This window comes from Ovis canadensis, chromosome 4, assembly GCF_042477335.2.
Source record: "Ovis canadensis isolate MfBH-ARS-UI-01 breed Bighorn chromosome 4, ARS-UI_OviCan_v2, whole genome shotgun sequence".
Lineage (NCBI taxonomy): Eukaryota > Metazoa > Chordata > Mammalia > Artiodactyla > Bovidae > Ovis > Ovis canadensis.
Genome location: NC_091248.1, coordinates 120530556 through 120552122, shown reverse-complemented (window position 1 = coordinate 120552122; position 21567 = coordinate 120530556). Strand labels below are relative to the sequence as shown.

Sequence of the window (21567 nt, the reverse complement as noted above, 5' to 3'; positions counted from 1 at the left end):
GGGAAGGGGAGAAGGAAATGGCAACCCACTCCAGTATTCTTGCCAGGGAAATCCCATGGACAGAGGAGCCTGATGGCCTACAGTCCATGGGGGTCACAAGAGTCAGACATGCCTTAGCAACTAGACCATCACCATCAATTTTCCCTCCTTGATAAGAAACCAGTGAGACTGCATTCACACGCTTATGAGGGCAGTTTCCTCTAATGGCGAGAATTCAGGGAAGCGGTGCTACCTTTTGCCTGGGTCTGTCCTTAAACATGTTTCTGAGTCAACCACTCAGACTTTAAAAGAAACAACTAAAAAAAAAAAAAGATTCTATTACTCTACTGAAGAGAACAGAAGGGATGATGCAGGGAAATTACCACCAACTGAATGTCGGTTAAGAGTAACCGCTTTTCCACTCCTGGCATAACTGTTAATGGTTTTTGTAGGTTTAGATCCAACTTCTATCTACGGAGGAGATAATGACAGCCTTAAACCACTTCCTCTCGTGGTTGCCAGAGGGCAGGCAGGTCTAGAGGGGACTCTTGGCTCTGGGAAACAGAGGTTTATGAACAGAGGGCAGGGAAGGCTTCAGCTCTGTGTCTCTGCTGCTGGCACAGAGATACACGGCTGAGTCCCCCAGGCCCGCAGAGCGGATATCAAGAGAACAGAGAGAGGTGTTAGGCCGGCTGGACTGGAAGTTTTCAGAGGTGTTTTTTTCCCTGGTGATTTCTTTGTCATAGTAGTACAACAGCAGTTTTGGTGCTTGGCTTGGCTTCTGTTGGTACCAGTACATGGCATCATGCTTCATATTCTGAGAACAGCTCAGGGTCACTGGTTTTCCCAGCCCGGTAACCAGGTATCTTGGGTTCTGAATGACCATGGCTCCCACGTGACCTGTGGAGGAGGAGGAAGATTTAGAGGCAGAGTGCAGGAGAGTCATGCTGTTGCCGTAGACGAAAGGCACAGAACTGGGGACAAGCTTTAGTTAGAGATGTCCTTCCTGACCAGGACTTACCTGCTCCCAGGAGACACAGGGCCACACAGAGGAGAAGGCTGGGCTCCATGGCAGGACTGGGACAGGAAGGAGACCTCTGTTCCAGACTCTGGTCTCTGGGTTGAGAGACAGACAGGCAGGTCTGCCTGTGACGTCAATGTCACCAGCACAAGGACGCCCTCACTAATAATGGACACAGCTTCCTGCTTGACAGGGGCATCTGAGCTTGGCTGGATCCGGTATAAAGTAGAGATGATGTTCCCTTATCTGCCCCTGTTCCTGCGTCTGCCCCATTTCATCCTGGCCTCTCCCTCTCCCTCCTCATTTCTTTTTTCCTGTAAGATATTTCAGAGGTTCCTCAGCACGTGAATGTGTGTGCTGTGCTAAGTCGCTCAGTCATGTCGGAGTCCTTGTGACCTCATGGACTCTAGCTCACCAGGCTCTTCTGTCCATGGGATTCTCCAGGCAAGAGTACTGGAGTAGGTAGCCACTTCCTTCTCCAGGGGATCTTCCCAACCCAGGGATCGATGCCGCACCTCTTGCATCTCCTGCACTGGCAGGTAGGTTCTTTACCACCAGCAAACTGGGAAGCCCTCAACACGTGAATAGCTTTTGCTAAAGTCGTGTTGAGATAACATCTTTGTGTTTTGCCCTCCGCATCACAGATGGGTGTCTGATGTTTGCAAACTATCCTCTCCTCATGATGCAGAAATCAGGTCCTGGAATCCCTCTATTTGTGACCACTTTTCAGAGAGCATCAGAGAAATTGTCTACACCTTTTAGCTGTCAGTGACAACAGACTGCCTCCTTATGGCCAGTAGAAATGTGCCTAGAAGCAGCCTTCCTACACTGGTCCGAGCAAACCTGGGCGAAGGGTGAGGGTGAGACACATCAGGGCTTAGAGATGTATCCAGTCCCTCACTCCGCTCTGACTGCATCTGGAAGCGTCAGGCTGCCATGCCAGTGACTCAGCCTCACCAAGATGCGGAGCCGCAGTGCAGCCACTGGACCCGACCTCACAAATGGTCGGGATGGGTGACACACGTTAGCGTTTAGCACTAACCCGTGCTTTTTACGTTAGAAAAATCAGACCCTATAGATAAAGGAAAATTATCTTGATGATAACTGACCTGGTTATTCCACTCAAAAATGAGGTTTTCTTAAGTATTGGATAATGGATGTGTGCTAGACAAATGTAACTTAAACTTATCATCTCCAGTATCAGGGAGCAAACTAGAAGAGTTAATGCATCTTGAGTCACGATTTTTATTTCTATCAGGGACACTTGTTTGAGATGTAATAAGGAATATAAACATGTGGCTACAATCAGCATCACAATTCCTTTTAGATCAGAGCACCAAGGTAGGCAAGAAACCCACTGTGCTTTACGTCAGGATAAGACACACACACACACACACACACACAGATTTGCATATGAACTGGGAGTTTGGGACTAGCAGATGCAAACTAGTATGTATAGAATGGAGAGACAAAAAGTCCCTGCTGTACAGCACAGGGAACTTTATTAAATACCCTGTGATGAAGCATAATGGAAAGAATATGAAAAAGAATGTATGTGTGTGTGTGTGTGTGTAACTGAGTCGCTGCTGTACAGCAGAAATTAACACAACATTGCACACCATCTATACTCCAATAAGCTAAATTAAAACAAATAGATTTGCATAGACTGAGTTCTGTGTGAGGAGACCCAGGAGTCTCCCAAGTCACAGACATCCCCAGTTAAATTTTAAAAAATTACTCTTGAGTTTCAACAGCTAATTCCAGTTCTTCCCCTCCTCTCCTCCTTGGGGAGGCGGCACAGGGAAAGACTTCTGTTCAGGGCTGCCTGACTTGAGAGGAGCGGATAGAATGTGGTTTTGCACAGCAAGGACAGAACTCTGAAGCACTGTGTCTCGGCTGCTGGCACAGAAATAAACCCCCGAGTCACCCAGCTCTGCAGAGTGGACCCTCAGCGTAGAAGACGTCCCTTCTGTCCTTTCTGCTGAGAATCGGCCTTTGGGCATCCCTGAGTTGTCCTGCACAGACTCTCTTAGGAAGTAAACCAGAAGCTTCATTTCTGTCTCCACAGCATGGTAGTACCAAAAAAGAGAATTATGTCCAGAAATAGGGTCACAGCTCAGATTCACAGCCTGTTTCTTCTCTATGACCCTGTGGCTGGGGGACTGGGCGACTTCAGCTGATATGCACCCTGTGGGAGAAGACAAGAACATACGTGACTGGGATAGGCAGGAAAAGCACCCAGGGGGGATGTTCGCGTTTCTAAGGACTCACTTGCTCCCAGGAGACACAGCGATGCTAAGCGGAGAAGCCTGGAGAACATGGCAGGATCCAGATGAAAATGAGAGCTTTCCCAGATGAGGGGACTTGCGTGTAGGAGCAGAAATGAAAGCAGATCCATGTCCCGGGGGCCCTGTACGGGGTGGGCTGGCACTGACGTCACCCTGTGAGCAGGCGTCCATAGTCTCAGTGGCTCCCTCTAGGGAAACGAAGCACAGAAGAAAGAGCACGCTTATTTTTCCCCAAAGAAGGCTGCCTCTGAGGGGTGATCTGACACCAAAAAAATCGGCCTGTTCATGCATTTAACTAGGTATTGACCTCGTATGGGTTCGACCTTTGCCTCTGTGGTTACCTGGCTTCTTCCTCTTCTATTTGTATCAAATCTCCTCTGCCTCCCTCTGATAAAGATACACATGGTCTCATTAAGGCCCAGCTGGATGATCCCAGATAAATGCCCCTTCTCAAAGTCTTAGCTGAATCACATCTATAAAGTCCATTTTTGCCGTCTAAGGCAATATCCACAAGTTCCAGGAATGAATATATGGGCATCTTTGGGACGGTGGAGTGGGCTAGAGGTCATTATTCAGCCTGCCACACAATAGAAAATGTTCTGCTGATCATTTGGGAAGTTTTTACGGGTGTCATTTCCCCATAATACTAAATGAATCAACTTGAGCCCTTTGTATATAAATCTGCAACACATTCTCTTCACTGTTAAGCTTCAGTGTTTGTCAGCTTGCAGCAGCTAGCGATGGCGGAATCAGTGACCCCAGTGTGCGTGGCGGTGGTGTGCAGAGGAGACAGAAGGGGAGCCTCAAAGAAGCGGTGGGCCAGCCCTTGTGGTGGACTTCTGCGTTGCAGGCTTCTGCTCAGCCTACACTGCGCTGCCTGATGTTCAGGAAGCACTGGAACGGAGACCAAGAAGCAGCAGCTGAGCCTGGATCTGTCTGAGTGCTCTGAGCCTGGGGAACAAGGACAATTAACAGCAACATCCCTTGTTGGTTTAGCAGGGACTCTGGAGACCCAACACTGGAGAACTTATTCCCTACGAGTTGTAAAGATACTATGGTTCCTCTCTACCTTTCATCCAACTGCCCCTGTTGTAAACGTCATGCATAAGCATGATTCTTTGCTCAGAACCAAGGATTTAACATACGCACAAGTCAGCTACAGGCTAAACTCTGATTTCCTTCTTTTTTCTACTGTTCTGTTCCAGGATCTAATCCAGGACACTGGAGAACATTTAGATGACCTGTCTCCTTAGATTTCTTCAAGCCATGAGGGTTTCTCAGTCTTTTCTTGTTTTGAATGATTTTGACACTTTTGAGAATCATGTGTGCATGTTCAGTCCCTTCAGTCGTGTCCAGCTCTGTGCAGCTCTATGGACTGTAGCCCATCAGGCTCCTCTGTCCATGGGATTCTCCAAGCAAGAATACCAGAGTGGATTGCCATGCCCTTCTCCAGGGGATCTTCCCAGCGTAGGGATCGAACCCATGACTCTTACGTCTTCTGCATTGGCAAGCAGGTTCCGTACCACTAGAACCACCTGGGAAGCCCTTTTGAGGATCACCAGTCAAGCATTCTGTAGAAGCCCTTTCAAACTGAGTTTATCTGCTGGTTATATTATCACTTGAAGGCCCAGTGGGTGACATTTACCCTTAGCCATGGACTGTCAGGAGGAGGAGAAGGGGATGACAGAGGACGAGATGGTTGGATGGCATCACCAACTCAATGGACATGAGTTTAAGCAGGCTCTGGGAGATGGTGAGGGACAGGGAAGCCTGGCATGCTACAATCCATGGGGTCGCAAAGAGTCAGACAGGACTGAGTGCCTGAACAATGACAGCAACAAGTGAACTGTCAGCCTCTGTGGAAAAGTTGTGAGAAATGCCAGAAACCAAGCCCTCTACTGCCTTCCCCCAAATGTCTCCTAATGTGATGGGTTGTTTCATTCTATTCTTGCCTTCCCTAGGGTCCCTAGAAGGCTGAACCACTGGGCTGCTAGGGGAGGAGCCTAGGAAGACAGCTGATGACGCTGGGGGCTGAGCCGGAAGGGGAAGCAGAGGTTTTCTGCTCGGGACGGGGCGACTCTGCAGCACTGTGTCTTTGCTGCTGGCACAGAGGTACGTGGCTGAGTCCCCAGGATCTGTGGGCTGGATTTTCAGAGTGGAGAACGATGTGTTAGGCATCTTAGCTGAGAATCGGTCCTTTGGCATCCCTGACTCGTCGACAGGAGATTGGTTGTTGAAATATATCAGCAGTTCCAGTCCCCGCACCGAGGTCTGTCTGTACCAAAAAAGAGCAGCGTGGCTTTTAATCGGCTCACAACTCAGAGTGACTGCCTGTCCCTTTTCTGTCACCTCATGCCTAGGGGTCTGGGTGACTCCAGCATCCGTGGGCCCTGTGGAGAAGGACAGAGTTTGGGGACAGAATAAGAAGCATGATTGGAATCATAACGGGAAATATCCAAGAATGCAGATTATTTCTGGGGACTTACCTACTCCCAGGAGACACAGGGCCACACAGAAGAGGAGCTTGGTGGCCATGGCAATGCCCGCAGGAGGAGGCTTCCCCCAGATGGGGCTCTTGTGAGTGTGAGCAGAAGGGCGGGGCTTCTGAGTCCTCTGCAAAGCGGAGAGGGACCTGGCAGGGTCACTACACTCTGACCCTGCTCAGGGGACCTCCCTCCAAAGGGGAATGTTCATTCTCTGCAAAAGACCGACTGAACAGTTCCCAACTCTTCCAGGGTGTACTGGCTCATTCACAGACCCTGCCCCCCACCGCCCCCCCAGCACCTTCCCCAGCTGTCGCCTCTCCCAGCCCTGGTATTCCCACCCCTCTGGCCTCCTCTGGTGTGTCATATGTCAATGGTCCATTGAACGTTTCTGCTTGAATTTGTGGTACCCGCACCACAAATTCCAGACATCAGTAAATTACTCTTTACACATTAAGACCTTCAACATGCCTCTTACTGGCATTCCCTATCACTTGGATATAGAAAATCAAAATAAATCCTTGCTAGGTTAGAGCTTTGCCACAAATTCCTCCCAAAGCCTTTGTACTTGGCCACCATGCTCATCTCTAAGGGGCATAAATGGAAGCCTTGGAAAGAGACTGGCTTGGGAAGATTTTATTCCCAGCAAAAGCTAGAGACCAGTGCCCCTATGCTGCATAATCCCCAGCCCGCAGCACAGGGCCTCTATATGTCTGCACCTTTTCCATGAAGGGGCTCCATCTTACCTCATAAAGAGAAAGAGGAAATGTTAGTCACTCAGTAGTGTCTGACTCTTTGCGACCCCGTGGACTATTGCCGGGGTCCAGCCCCGTTGGATCCAGGGAATTTGAAGCGTGGACGGCGTTGGCGCGGAGAGACTTATTTATTTATTAATATAAGAAATATAAGATTAGATTAGGAAGAAATAGTGTAGTAGGAAAATTAAGTGGAGAAAGAGGGCTGAATAACTTGGATTACGTGGAAGGCCAATAAAATCCCAGACAAGGAATTTGCACCATCTACGTTGGGCCACCGGCGCTCGCTTGAATATCTAAGGGTGCCTCACCTTAGGCTCCCTTTCACGTGGGTCTTAACAGCCAGGGCAAGTAAGTAGACTAGGTGAGCCTCCATGCCCCAGATGGGAATTCAGCCTGAAGTTAAAGCAAAGAGGAAAAAGAGAGAGACACGGGGGAAACCAGTCCAGTGACTGGCTCTGGCCTCTGTTGTTCAGAAGGCCTTAAATACTTTTGATAAAACATGGAGATCAATGGGTAACACAAAGTTATGCAGCATTAGCAGTCCAGACTCTTATCAAAACCAGGCTTTTCTCTCTGCATACCTAATTGTATACACAAGTCTTAGGTGATTTACATCATCTTCTGGCCCAAAAGGACCAATTAACATTTTACAGCCCTTTTTCTGATAAGGGTTTGTCAACCAGAAGACTTATTTGTGTTGATCTTCTCAAAGTCCGGTGCTTTATTTAGAAAGCACTAAATAAAGTTACATTCTTATATAGCAAGGACACAAGAGGAGTGCAGTGATATATAACAAAGAGAAAAGTAATTAACTCAAAAGTCTAGTTTTGCTAACATCAAAACTATTATATATCTTTTTCCATATCCCATTTACATTGATTAACATCATCCCAGGTGCCTAAAAGATAAAGAATATGGAGGTCTGGCAGCAGTCATTGAGTCATTGAGTCATTGAGTCAACAGTGAAAACCCTCTACCAATATAATTTTTAACTCTTTAGAAAAGGCTCTGTATCTTTAAGATGCTTTTAAGCTTTGTGCCTCTTGCAGTTGGGGGCTGCAAGCAATTCACAAGCTGTAAGAGGTCCAGGGAACCTGTTAGGCAAGCTAGAGAGCTATCAGAGGGGGTTTAACTGAAACATCCCTTTCAAATGCAGAAGACTAAAGCCCTGATTTGACTTTTTCCAGAGAATATCAGAAGAGTGGAAAAGCAGGCAGATTCTTATTTTGGGGGGGTACATGCTCAGGAAATGCCAGGGGGGCCCCTGAAGTCTGATCATGCCTTGCATATGTCAGCTTCCTTCCTCATGACCTTGTCACAGGCAGGATTCCTCACACTGGCTTCCGGCAGACTATAGCCTGCTAAGCTCCTCTGTCTATGAAATTCTCCAGGCAAGAATACTAGAGTGGGTTGTGGTTTCCTTCTCCAAGGATTGAACCTGGGTGTCCTGCATTGCAGCCAGTTTCTTTACTGTCTGAGACACCAGGGAAGCCATCTTACCTCTGTGATGAACCTCAGTCAGTTCAGTCGCTCAGTCATGTCCAACTCCTCAGAATTGCCTTAATCCTGCAGGTCCTGGTGTGGGTTGTGCAGTGAAAAATGAGGGCTTCAACCTTCTTTGAAGAACTGCAATAAAGCACTCTCAGTTCATTCTAATCCTCTTCAACCCCTAGCAAAGCTCTAAAAGGCTCTTTGATGGTTAACACTTGACTCTCCTTGTACTAAGGCAACCAATACTCATAAATGAACTCTTTCTGGTGGTGAGGATGAGACTCTGGAAAATGACCCAGTTCTTGCAGGTGTGGAGAGCAGTAAGATTCTGTTTACAGAGGAAATGGAACACATTAGCTCCATGTCTTGGCTGTTGGCACAGAAACACATTCCTCAACTCCCCAAACTCGAGAGTCTGTCAAGAGACAGAGAGAAACATATGACTGGCTACTTGGAAATATTATGATAGTGAAACTTTCTTAGTTTTATGGAATCAGCAGTGCCCACTCCCCGGTCCAGTGTTTACTTGGTTCAGGAGAGCATCTTGCAACATGAGGTTGAAGAATGCAGAGCTGGACACAGGGTTTTTTGTTGCTGTTGCTTAGTTGCGAAGTCATATCTGACTCTTGCAATCCCTTGGACTGCAGCCTGCCAGGCTCCTCTGTCCATGGGATTTTCCAGCAAGGATATTGAGTGGGTTTCCATTTCCTTCTCCAGGGGATTTCCCCAATCCAGGGATCGACCCCATGTCTCCTGCATTGACAGGCAGATTCTGTAGGAGGGGCAATAACAGCAGAGACAAATAGAAAACATTGCAAATCAGGACACAGCCTTCAGGATGTGGATTTTCTGACTCCTGTCCAGGACTTATCTTCTATAAGATACAAACTGTTGTGAAACGGAGAAGCTGTGAGCCTATAACAAGCTCAGAATATGAGTGAGCCAGCTACCTCCTAAGTGCTCCAATCTCTCATGGAGAGAAAAATCAGTCTTAGGGTCACCCCATGTCCTGGTAAATTTTCTGCTTATACAGACCTTCTTGTGGACTTCTGAAGGCTCAGGGCCCCTCTGACTTAGAACATAGTTCAGGCCATCCTCTTTGGGCCCCTGCCGTAAAGGCCCCCAACAGTGGTAGGATGGGACCAGGCTGGGTTTAGAGGGAAGCCCATTCCAACAGCTTCTCTTATGTCCTGACCCAGGAGCTGTTTTGCTTTCCTTCTATCAGGACACAAAAATTTAACAACCATCTCCTTCTCTGCCCACATCTTGATAGGCTCAAGAGGTCCCCCCTGGAGCAGAGAGAAATGACCTTGAGGACTTATTTTCTAAATTTTTTCAGTAATTTAGCAGAGAGCTGGCTCGATGATCTTCATTAGCTTACAGCAAAATAGGATCTTTCTTTCCATTAAGACCATTACTTTAACCACGAAGGGGACATCTCTTGAAGTCACAGAGATGTCCCCTGCTCAGCCCTCTTGTTCCATAGAATATCTACAGTATCATGAGGCACCTATTAGAATACTGGCCATACTCTTTGCAATATACCTATGACCCACCTAAACACACATCTCTGTGGGTTAATGAGACTTGGGCTGAGGATAAAGGGGGATGGGAATCACACAGGTTCTGTTTCTTCTGCACTTCTCTCTTTCTCTCTCTGTCACACACACACACGTATTAATTTGGACTGCGTGGTGGTAACGTTTAGTGTATCACTGTCTCCTTTACATGGCAACCATCCCAGAGAGTGAAATTGAAAGGGAAAGTCGCCCAGTGTCCAACTCTTCGCAACCCCATGGACTATACAATCCATCCCAGGCTTGCCTGTAAGTCCGTGCTCACTATGGGTCTGTTTGCACAAGAACAGAAGTCTTTGGTCTCTATCTTTCTGTTTCCAGTACCTGCTCAGTGTCTGCAACTCAGGTTCATGATTCAGAGACCATGAGATTTAGAGCTTCTCTGTAACCCCCACCATCAGGCAGTTCTCCCAGTTCTTCCAGCAAGCCACCAAGGAATGTGGAACCACAGCATCTCCTGGTGGCCAGTTGGGCGGTGTCACTAGAAATGAACCTTTTGTCAAGACCCAGGGTGAACTGTGCTGTTACATTGGTATATGGACAATGGGGAGTTATCTGTGTTCGTATTTTAGTTCAAAAATAATCCTGTTGCTCAGATCAAACACTTGAGAAAGACAGAGACTGAAGCCAAACTGAAATGCAAACATCAGCACTGGCTCCAGTAAAGGTGGGGCTAAGACGTGTCGCCGAGTGGTAGCTCATATCCTCCGAGATGAATGTATACCCCCGACTACTGTTTCCCCAGCAGCCAGTCGTCCCCACTAAATACAGTCTGCTCACTAATTTTACCATAATTCTGAGCCAGGAGAATAGAAAGCATCTTCTTTGCAGACAAAAGACAAACACAAGATGGAAGTAGGAAGGTTTGGTCTAAGCCTGCTGAGTTCCTCCTTTAAAAAAATCTCTAATCATAACTCAGTTCTCTTACCAAAGAGAAGAGGGAGGGGACTGCAGAGGGCCTAGGATATTGCTCCAGGAACTCCCAGAGACGAAAGTGGGCAATAGATGTATGTTCCCCCTAAGATTCTCAAGATTCGTGTTCCCGCAACACCTTGAACTTGACCATTGCGTCTACGATCAAGAGATGAGCCATGTGGTAGGACAACTCTATTTCCACCTTCTTAAGGGGCTCCCCCCAGTATTAATTACTGCTCTTCAGGATTTACTCCTGGAGCCACAGGGGACAATTAAGCGGGGCCTCACAGGACATGAAATGGTGTACAGCAGTATACTAATTAAAGAACTCACAGGCCAGACTGGCTGAAACACTGGGAATTAGCTCTCCGTTTCCCTTTCCCTTTCCAATCTCTCCTGCTATATTCCCCATTATGACCAAACAGAGGTTTGATGACACACTTACATGACATCATAGGGACTTCCCTGGTGGCTCAGTGGTTAAGACTTCACCTTCCAATGCAGGGGGTATGGGTTTGATTGCTGTCCAGGGAGGTAAGATCCCACCTGCTTCAAGGCCAAACAACCAAAAGATAACACAGAAGCAATATTGTAACAAATTCAATAAAGACTTTAAAAATGGTCCACATTCAGAAAAAATCTTAAAAAAAAATGACATCATGATGAGCTGCTGCTGCTGCTGCTAAGTCGCTTCAGTCGTGTCTGACTCTGTGCGACCCCATAGACGGCAGCTCACCAGGCTCCCCCGTCCCTGGGATTCTCCAGGCAAGAACACTGGAGTGGGTTGCCATTTCCTTCTCCAATGCATGAAAGTGAGAAGTGAAAGAGAAGTCGTTTAGTCATGTCCAACTCTTAGCGACCCCATGGACTGCAGCCCACCAGGCTCCTCCATCCATGGGATTTTCCAGGCCAGAGTACTGGAGTGGGGTGCCATTGCCTTCTCCAATGATTAAATGCCAATACTCAAAGTCACCCCAAACTTAAATAAGTACTACTTCCATTATGAAATCTAGAAAACAACAATCTAAGTCATTAATTTTTTTCATCAATTCACACTCCTTTTGCAAATCTGGAATGCTCCAGGATTTGAATAGTATTTCCATTACAGCATTTTATTTCTACCAGAAAGATCCCAATTTAATCATTTTATTTCCCTCTGTGATTACCTAATCCTTTAAGAAAGATTTAATCGAAGTTCTAAAAATTTTAAATGCCTTTAAAATTCATTCTGTTGTGCCTCAGACACAGTGGTGTTAGCAGCAGTCACTGGAATTGAATACCTTCTTTAATGTTATGTTTGCATCCTGGCCCAAATCATTAATCTCTTTAATACATTCTTGTAGATTTTATCTCTGCCTTCTTCCCCAGTGAGAAATGTGAAATTAAGCTCCAAGTCCTCTAAAACCAGCGCTATTAAAACAAATATTGCATATTTTCAGTTTCCCCGGTTGAGCAACCCCATCTACAAGGCATTCTCTTGTTTCACATGCTTTTGCTTTAATTCACCCCGTTTTTTCCTAAGCCTTTCATAGGAATCGTAATTTTGTAAGCGTATCAGGCATGGCCCTTTAAAATAGCCTATAGATAATGTTTGTACAATAATGTGAATATTTTCACTTCAATCCCTGTCGATACAGTCCAGATTGTACTTAGCCCTTCAATCAGGTTGATTTTCAGAGTCATTCCTATCTTCCCTGTGACCTCTAAGATTGTGCATTTAATTCTCAAGGGCTTTGTGTGCGCTTAGTAGCTCAGTCATGTCCCACTCTTTGTGACCCCATGGACCACAACCCACTAGGCTCTTCTGTCCACGGGGATTCTCCAGGCAAGAATATTGGAATAGGTTGCCATGCCCTCCTCCAGAAGATCTTCCCAAAGGGCTTTAGGGGGCCCAGTTATCTTGTCAACTTTGGTAACAGCTAAGAAAACAGTTCTGTCTTTTCTAATAACTTTTAGAGCAGTTGAGCCCGAATGCACTCCCCCTTTCCTTTAAAATCTGTCTCTCCTGACTGAAGGCTGCCTTTTCCTTCCGCATAAGAACACTGAGTCTTATAAGATTTTAGCGCTTTTCCTAAAGATGTATCTTTCTTTCTCCAGTTTAGTGAATCTATACTTTTTTGTTGTTTGTTTATTAGTGGTTTGCAAATGATTAAAGAGAATCTGATCTCAAATTTCCTGTCTTTGGATCCCTTTTCCACCACTTTTTAGCTGGGTGACTTTTGAAAAATTACACACAAGCTTTCTCCTTCAGTTTCCTTGGCTGTAATGTGGGGTACTGATGGAATGTGTTCCGCATCTAGTGGAATGCCCATCACACAGGAAGAAGCAGGTAAGAACTTTCTACTGTAGATGTTGTCCCTCTCTTCCTATCCTGATGGTAAGAAGGAAGAATAACTTCAAACCACTGTAATATCTCATCCATCCTCTTAGCAGTTTTAAATTCCCCATGACAGTATTTCAGGCACAAGTGCTCTTTCAAGTGTTCTTTAAGCTTTTGCAATAATTATGTTGAATAATTTGGGATTTCTCTGTGCATTTGATCTATTCCATTTCTCCTTAAGAGTCTTCCCCCATTCATTTTTCCTTCAGGAGAGAGGGCCTGGCCAGTCATGCTTATTATCACTTTCTCTGAATTATGTCTATCTGAGAGTTCATCAGTTACTGGCAGTTCACTCTGATTTCAAGAAGAACCATGGAAATATAGATGATTCCATGACAATCTACCTAAAAAGGCTATTTCCATGGGTTTCTTTTCACTGTCTGAAGACTCAATATCAAGATTGATCCTGAATTTTTTAATCTCTGACCAAGAATGGGGACGTTGTAATCAACCAGGATCTCAGAAAATATCGAGCCACGAGTAGCTGCCATTGTATAGCTTTATATTTAATGGAAAAACCCTAGCCTGCAACTGGACCATCCAAAATGCATCTTCTGCATTTGAACTGAGGAATAGGATTGAGAATAGAACTGTTAATAACCCCAAATAAATCTGTTGGATGTAATTAACACATAATTATAACAATCTACTTGGAAGATAAAAATGATGCATTCTTTTTATATGTGAGGCAAATAGTATTACATTTTGGGGGAAGGAATATTGTTGAATTTGAACTTATGGGTCCACGAATGACCAAGGACTAGTGGGTTAGCCTCAGTAAGAGCTAATGACCACACTTGGGAGTGACTCAGAGACCCTAGAAATAGTAAGATTTGATACACCAACAGGAATTGTGCAGACCATAATCTCTTCAACTCCGAATGCAATAAATCTCTAAAAATGGAATTTGAACAAATTTAAACATTTGACCAGTTAGTTTTGCATTTTTTAAATTAGAGAAAAGTACAGCAAATCAAGTAAGCTGCTCTTTACTATCCCTTCTTGGTCTTTTCTTTTTGTAACAATTAGTCTGAGTCTATTTCCTCTTTTGCTTTTATACTTTTACTGCATGTGAATTTTATCAAACACAATAATGAAAATAAATGGGTATGTGTGTTGAAAGCTTAAAAGTTTCAGCCATTCTTTTAAGTGTTTTTTATAAATTACCTTTTAAAAATACCATAATGCACTTATCATTAATATTCCTGCTTCAAAGATGAGAAATCTAAAATGATGAGAGATGAAGTAATTGTCCATGGTGACATATTTAGTAAATGATCTTGCAATCTACCTCGTTAGCCAATAAAGAGTGTTCTTTTACCTGTATTTGAAATGAAATCGAGTGGTGCTATATTAGACTTGCATTTCTAAAATTTGTTTTACATGCTTATCTATTTTATCCAATAGATTTAGTTTAGTATAAACTATACAAAATTTGGTTTAGTATAAAATAATTGGATGAATTTCCAAGAATTTATCTATCCATTTTCTTATTGATAGCAGCAACCAAGACCTAACATAACCATAATAAATAACTGAATATATTTTTTTAAGTATCTCAAACAAATATTTCAATCCATTAGATTTAACCGGGGTTGAAATTATAGTCCTAAACCTTGAACTCTGTTTTAAACAATGTGAGAATTAAGAACTTGGGAGTTTCATGTCTGTTGGATTTAGGGGCTGAGGTTCAGTGGATGGGATGGTAGGAGGGATGGAAGCGGAGTTCATGAGACGGAAAGAAAGGAGGCAAAGATGACTGAAGCATAAAATTTGGAAGGAACTTATGTGTTGCTCATTATATGGTCTGTCAACATGGACCTGCACCTGAGGTGCAGGCAAAAAGGAGGAGGAGGTCAAGAAACCAAGAAACCAAAACCATGTGTAAATGGCCTACATGGCAATGAAATCACCAAGAATGGTCACAGGATTAATCGCGGGGGGCATGGAATGAGAAGGCGAGGCCTGATGGGAACGGAGCAACTGCAACCGTGGATGAAGGGGAACATGCTCATGCCAGGTGTGTGGAAGGAGCTGGGTTTTAAAGCAAGAGGGAGAAAAACGATCTAGAAGCAGTGGGGAGTAGCCAGGAGGAAAAAGAAAGTGCTAAAATCAAACCAAAAGCGTATTATATCTATTGGTGTAAACACAATAGAAACCACGAAACCAAGTTTCCATCTTGAAAGTTAGGGCCCCTGAATGGCAAACCTAGGACAATTGTAGGTGGAATTTGCCTCTTAACTCTGGCAAACCTGAATTGCCTCAAGCACTCAAAATTTTGCATCAGTTGCCAAAGATGTCCTCAGAGGGGCTGAGAAGGGATCAGGATGTTAAAAAAAGAACTTGGAAGAGAGTAATTATGACCATTCAGAATGGATTGCCAATATTATGTAGATATCTCTGCATAAATCAGAAGAAAAATAGAGATTTGGGTCTTAAGGACATATGATCGAGGAAAAAAGAGAGCAAAGTTAGACTGGACAGGTCTGCATACGTTTAGATATCCCAATGTGGAGTCCACTTTATTGTTGTTCTCCAGTCACTAAATCATGTCCAACTCTTCGTAACACCGTGAACAGAAGCATGCCAGGCTTCCCTGTCCTTCACTATTTCCCAGAGTTTGCTTAAACTCCTGTCCATTGAGTCAGTGATGCCATCAACCATCTCATACTCTGTCGTCCCCTTCTCCTCATGCCTTCAATCTTTCCCAGTGAGTCATCGCCTCCCATCAGGTGGCCAAAGTATTGGAGCTTTAGCTTCATCAACAGTCCTTCCAATGAATAGTCAATGTTGATTTCCTTTAGGATTGACTAGTTTGATCTCCACGCTGTCCAAGGGACTCTCAAGAGTCTTCTCCAGCACGACAGTTTGAAGGCATCAATTCTTGGTACTCAGCCTTCTTTATGGTCCAACTCTCACATCTGTACATGACTACTGGGAAAAAAACCCATAGTTTTGACCAGACAGACCTTGGTCCTCAAGGTGATGTCTCTGCTTTTTAATATGCTGTCTAGTTTTTTCATAGTTTTTCTTCAAAGGAGTCCAGTTACTGCTCCCAAACAGACAGCTGAAGAGGCAGCACTGGTATTCTGAGTCCCACACAAGCCTTCAGCTGGCATTGGCCTCTGTCTTCTGTTCTAGGTCAGTCAGGCCTGCACTCTCCTTAGGCAGGAGTTCAGTTCATTTCAGTTCATTTCATTTCATTCGCTCAGTTGTGTCTGACTCTTTGTGACTGCATGGACTGTAGCATGCCAGGCTTCCCTGTCCATCACCAATTCCCAGATCTTACTCAAATTCACGTCCTTTGAGTCAGTAATGACATCCAACCATCTAAACTTCTGTCATCCCCTTCTCCTCCTGCCTTCAATCTTTCCCAGGATCAGGGTCTTTTCAAATGAATCAGTTCTTTGCATAAGGTGGCCAAAGTATTGGAGTTTTAGCTTCAGCATCAGTCCTTCCAATGAATATTCAGGACAGGTTTCCTTTAGGATGGACTGATTGGATCTCCTCGTTTTCCAAGGAACTCTCAAGAGTCTTCTCCAACATCACAGTTCAAAAGAATGAATTCTTTGGTGCTCAGCTCTCTTTGTAGTCCAACTCTCACATCCATACATGACTACTGGAAAAACTGTAGCTTTGACTAGACAGACCTTTGTTGGCAAAGTAATGTCTCTGCTTTTTATTTTTTTATTTTTTCACCATTTATTTTTATTTTTATTTTATTTTTTAATAAATTTATTCATTTTAATTGGAGGCTAGTTACTTTACAATATTGTAGTGGTTTTACCATACATTGATATGAATCAGCCATGGGTATACATGTGTTCTCCATCCTGAACCCCCTCCCTCCTCCCTCCTCATCCCATCCCTCTTGGGTCATCCCAGTGCACCAGCCTCAAGCACCCTGTCCCATACATAGAACCTGGACTGGCAATTTGTTTCACATATGATAATATACATGTTTCAATTCCATTCTCCCAAATCATCCCACCCTCGCCCTCTCCCACAGAGTCCAAAAGACTGTTCTATACATCTGTGTCTCTTTTGCTGTCTCATATACAAGGTTATCATTACTATCTTTCTAAATTCCATATATATGTGTTAGTATACTGTATTGGTGTTTTTCTTTCTGGCTTACTTCACTCTGCATAATAGGCTCCAGTTTCATCCACCTCATTAGAACTGATTCAAATGTATTCTTTTCAATGGCTGAGTAATACTCCATTGTGTATAGGTACCACAGCTTCCTTATCCATTCGTCTGCTGATGGACATCTAGGTTGCTTCCATATCCTGGCTATTATAAACAGTGCTGTGATGAACACTGGGGTACACGTGTCTCTTTCAATTCTTGTTTCCTCAGTGTGTATGCCCAGCAGTGGGATTGCTGGGTTGTATGGCAGTTCTATTTCCAGTTTTTTAAGGAATCTCCACACTGTTCTCCATAGTGGCTGTACTAGTTTGCATTCCCACCAACAGTGTAGGAGGGTTCCCTTTCCTCCACACCCTCTCCAGCATTTATTGCTTGTAGACTTTTGGATCGCAGCCATTCTGACTGGCGTGAAATGGTACCTCACTGTGGTTTTGATTTGCATTTCTCTGATAATGAGTGATATTGAGCATCTTTTCATGTGTTTGTTAGCCATCTGTAAGTCTTCTTTGGAGAAATGTCTGTTTAGTTCTTTGGCCCATTTTTTGATTGGGTCGTTTATTTTTCTGGAATTGAGCTGCAGGAGCTGCTTATATATTTTTGAGATTAATTCTTTGTCAGTTGCTTTGTTTGCTATTATTTCCTCCCATTCGGAAGGCTGTCTTCACTTTGCTTATAGTTTCGTTCATTGTGCAAAAGCTTTTAAGTTTAATTAGGTCCTGTTTGTTTATTTTTGCTTTTATTTCCATTACTCTGGGAGGTGGATCATAGAGGATCCTGCTGTGATTTATGTCAGAGTGTTTGGCCTATGTTTTCCTCTAGGAGTTTTATAGTTTCTGGTCTTATATTTAGACCTTTAATCCATTTTGAATTTACTTTTGTGTATGGTGTTAGAAAGTGTTATAGTTTCATTCTTTTACAAGTGGTTGACCAGTTTTCCCAGCACCACTTGTTACAGAGATTGTCTTTTCTCCATTGTATATTCTTGCCTTCTTTGTCAAAGATAAGGTGTCCTTAGGTGTATGGATTTATCTCTGGGATTTCTATTTTGTTCCATTGATCTATATTTCTGTCTTTGTGCCAGTACCATACTGTCTTGATGACTGTAACTTTGTAGTATAGCCTGAAGTCAGGCAGGTTGATTCCTACAGTTCCCTTCTTCTTTGTCAAGATTGCTTTGGCTATTCGAGGTTTTTTGTATTTCCATACAAATTGTGAAATTATTTGTTCTAGTTCTGTGAAAAATATTGTTGGTAGCTTGATGGGGATTGCATTGAATCTTTGCTTTTTAATATGCTGTCTAGGTTGGTCATAACTTTCCTTCCAAGGAGCAAGTGTCTTTTAATTTCATGGCTGCAGTCACCATCTGCAGTGATTTTGGAGCCCCCAAAATAAAGTCTCTCACTGTTTCCATTGTTTTCCCATCTATTTGCAATACAGTGATGGAACTAGATGCCATGATCTTAGTTTTCTGAATGTTGAGTTTTAAGCCAACTTTTGCACTCTCCTTTTTCACTTTCATCAAGAGGCTCTTTAGTTCTTCATTTCTTCCATCTGCATATCTGAGGTTACTGATATTTCTCCAAAATTCTTGATTCCAGCTTGTACTTCATCCAGTCCAACATTTCTCATGAGGTACTCTGCATATAAGTTAAATAAGCAGGGTGACAATATACAGCCTTGATGTACTCCTTTCCCAATTTGGAGCCAGTCTATTGTTCCATGTCCAGTTCTAACTGTTGCTTCTTAACCTGCATACAGATTTCTCTGGAGCCAGGTCAGGTGGTCTGGTATTTCCATCTCTTTCAGAATTTTCCACAGATTTTTTCTGATCCACACAGTCAAAGGCTTTGGCATAGTCAATAAAGCAGAAGTAGATGTTTTTCTGGAACTCTCTTGCTTTTCCCATGATTCAGTGGATTTTGGCAATTTGATCTCTGGTTCCTCTGCCTTTTCTAAAACCAGCTTGAACATCTGGAAGTTCTTAGTTCAAGTATTGCTGAAGTCTGGCTTGGAGAATTTTGAGCATTACTTTACTAGCGTGTGAGATGAGTGCAACTGTGTGGTAGTTTGAGCATTCTTTGGCATTGCCTTTCTTTGGGATTGGAATGAAAACTGACCTTTTCCAGTCCTGTGGCCACTGCTGCTTTTTCCAAATTTGTTGGCATATTGAGTGCAGCACTTTCAGAGCATCATCTTTTAGGATTTGAAATAGCTCAACTGGAATTCCATCACCTCCACTAGCTTTTTTCATAGTGATGCTTACTAAGGCCCACTTGACTTCACATTCCAGGATGTCTGGCTCTAGCTGAGTGATCACACCATCATGATTATCTGCGTCATGATCTTTTTGGTAAAGTTCTTCTGTGTATTCTTGCCACCTCTTCTTAATATCTTCTGCTTCTGTTAGGTCCATACCATTCTGTCCTTTATTGAGCCCATCTTTGCATGAAATGTTCCCTTGGTATCTCTAATTTTCTTGATGAGATCTCTAGTTTTTCCCATTCTATTGTTTTCCTCTATTTCTTTGCATTGATCTCTGAGGAAGGCTTTCTTATCTCTCCTTGATATTCTTTGGAACTCTGCATTCAAATGAGTATATCTTTCCTTTTCTACTTGCTTTTTGCTTCGCTTCTTTTCACAGCTATATGAAAGGCCTCCTCAGACAACCATTTTGCCTTTTTGCATTTCTTTTTCTTGGGAATGGTCTACTGATTTTCCCTACTTTCTTCAATTTAAGTCTGAATTTGGCAATAAAGAGTTCATGATCTGAGCCACAGTCAGCTCCCGGTCTTGTTTTTGCTAACTGTATAGAGCTTCTCCATCTTTGGCTGCAAGGAATATAATCAATATGATTTCGGTATTGACCATCCGGTGGAGTCCATGTACAGAGTCATCTCTTGTGTTGTTGGAAGAGGGTGTTTGCTATGACCAGTGCGTTCTCTTGGCAAAACTCTATTAGCCTTTGCCCTGCTTCATTCTGTACCCAAGGCCAAATTTGCCTGTCACTCCAGGTATATCTTGACTTCCTACTTTTGCATTCCAGTCCCCTATAATGAAAAGGACATCTTTTTTGGGTGTTGATTCCAGAAGGTCTTGCTGGTCTTCATAGAACCGTTCAACTTCAGCTTCTTCAGCATTACTGGTTGGGGCATAGACTTGGATTGCTGTGATACTGAGTGGTTTTATTTCAATGTCAATATCTGTCCTAGGCAGGAGAGAGAGAAATAAATACCAAGATTCAAGGAGTGGCAACTTACACCTAGTGAATTAAGTTGTTTACTTTACCCAAAATGTGTTGAGAAAGCCCTATATATGTTAAGCTGATATTATCATTAGAATGGGATGTCTGTAATCACAATAAAGAGGGTCCTATTAAAAAAAAAAACTTGTGCTGGAGTGGGGCAGGATTCTGTTAACAACTTAGAGTTGAAAAAGAATGGAGAATGCTGAGCAACCATTATCTGGAGCTTCTTCCATTCAGATGGGGGTGGTAAGTGCAGGAAGGCAGGAAATTCTATGATCTGAGTAATTAAGTCTTATCTTATATGTGGGATGAATTTTGAGCCCATTGACAATTTCAGAGCAATCTCTGAATCCCATTCCTACAGGATTTCCTATGCAAGATTGTCTATGTTGATACCTTATTTTCTGTTCCTGTTAAGCCCCAAACCCACTCACTTCTCTTGGTGAAAGAGAAGTAGGGATGACTTAGAGGGCTGGGGCAGAACCGGAAGGGGAAGCAGAGGTTTTCTGCTCGGGATGGGGCGACTCTGCAGCACTGTGTCTTTGCTGCTGGCACAGAGATATGTGGCTGAGTCCCCAGGATCTGTGGGCTGGATTTTCAGAGTGGAGAACGATGCGTTAGGCATCTTAGCTGAGAATCGGTCCTTGGGCATCCCCGACTCGTCGACAGGAGCTTCACTGCGGAAGTAAATCAGTAACTCCAGTCCCCGCATCGAGGTCTGTCTGTACCAATAAAGGGCTGTGTGGCTTTTAATCGGCTCACAACTCAGAGTGACTGCCTGTCCCTTTTCTGTCACCTCATGCCTAGGGGTCTGAGTGACTCCTAAGTTAGCATCTGTGGTTCCTGTGAAAGAATTTGGAAACAGAATAAGAAAAATATTGGAGTCACAATAGGGCAAACCAACAAGAGGAAGCTGCATGTTCCAAGGACTTACCTACCCCCAGGAGACAAAGGGCCATACAGCAGAGGGCTTGGGTGCCCATGGCAGGGTGAGAACGGTGGGGAATTACCCAGATCAGGCCCTTGTGAGCATGAGCAGAGAAGTGTGTTCGGGACCGCTTGTCCTGGCAAGATGTGTCTGTCAGTGACATCACTGCATGAGCTACCACTCCCAACTCGGCAGCTCCCTTCAGAGAAGGCCGCGTCTCTGGGAGATGAATCAGGCAGGACTGAACTCAATTATAATTGATATGAGATAGAGGTTCCCACAGATTTATTTTGGTATCATCAATTCATAATGCCTTCTCTGTACTCTTATCTAGAGATTGCCAACCCAATA

The 21567-nt window shown here is 43.9% G+C and overlaps 1 long non-coding RNA gene across 1 annotated transcript; it reads right to left on the bottom strand.

The window, feature by feature from the left end:
* Nucleotides 1-2231: 2231 nt before the first annotated feature.
* On the bottom strand, nucleotides 2232-3416 carry LOC138931528 (uncharacterized). The gene is made up of 2 exons (XR_011446599.1): nucleotides 3272-3416; nucleotides 2232-3188 (listed from the first exon to the last, which is right to left on the bottom strand). It is a non-coding gene; the product is annotated as an uncharacterized lncRNA (long non-coding RNA).
* Nucleotides 3417-21567: the final 18151 nt, after the last annotated feature.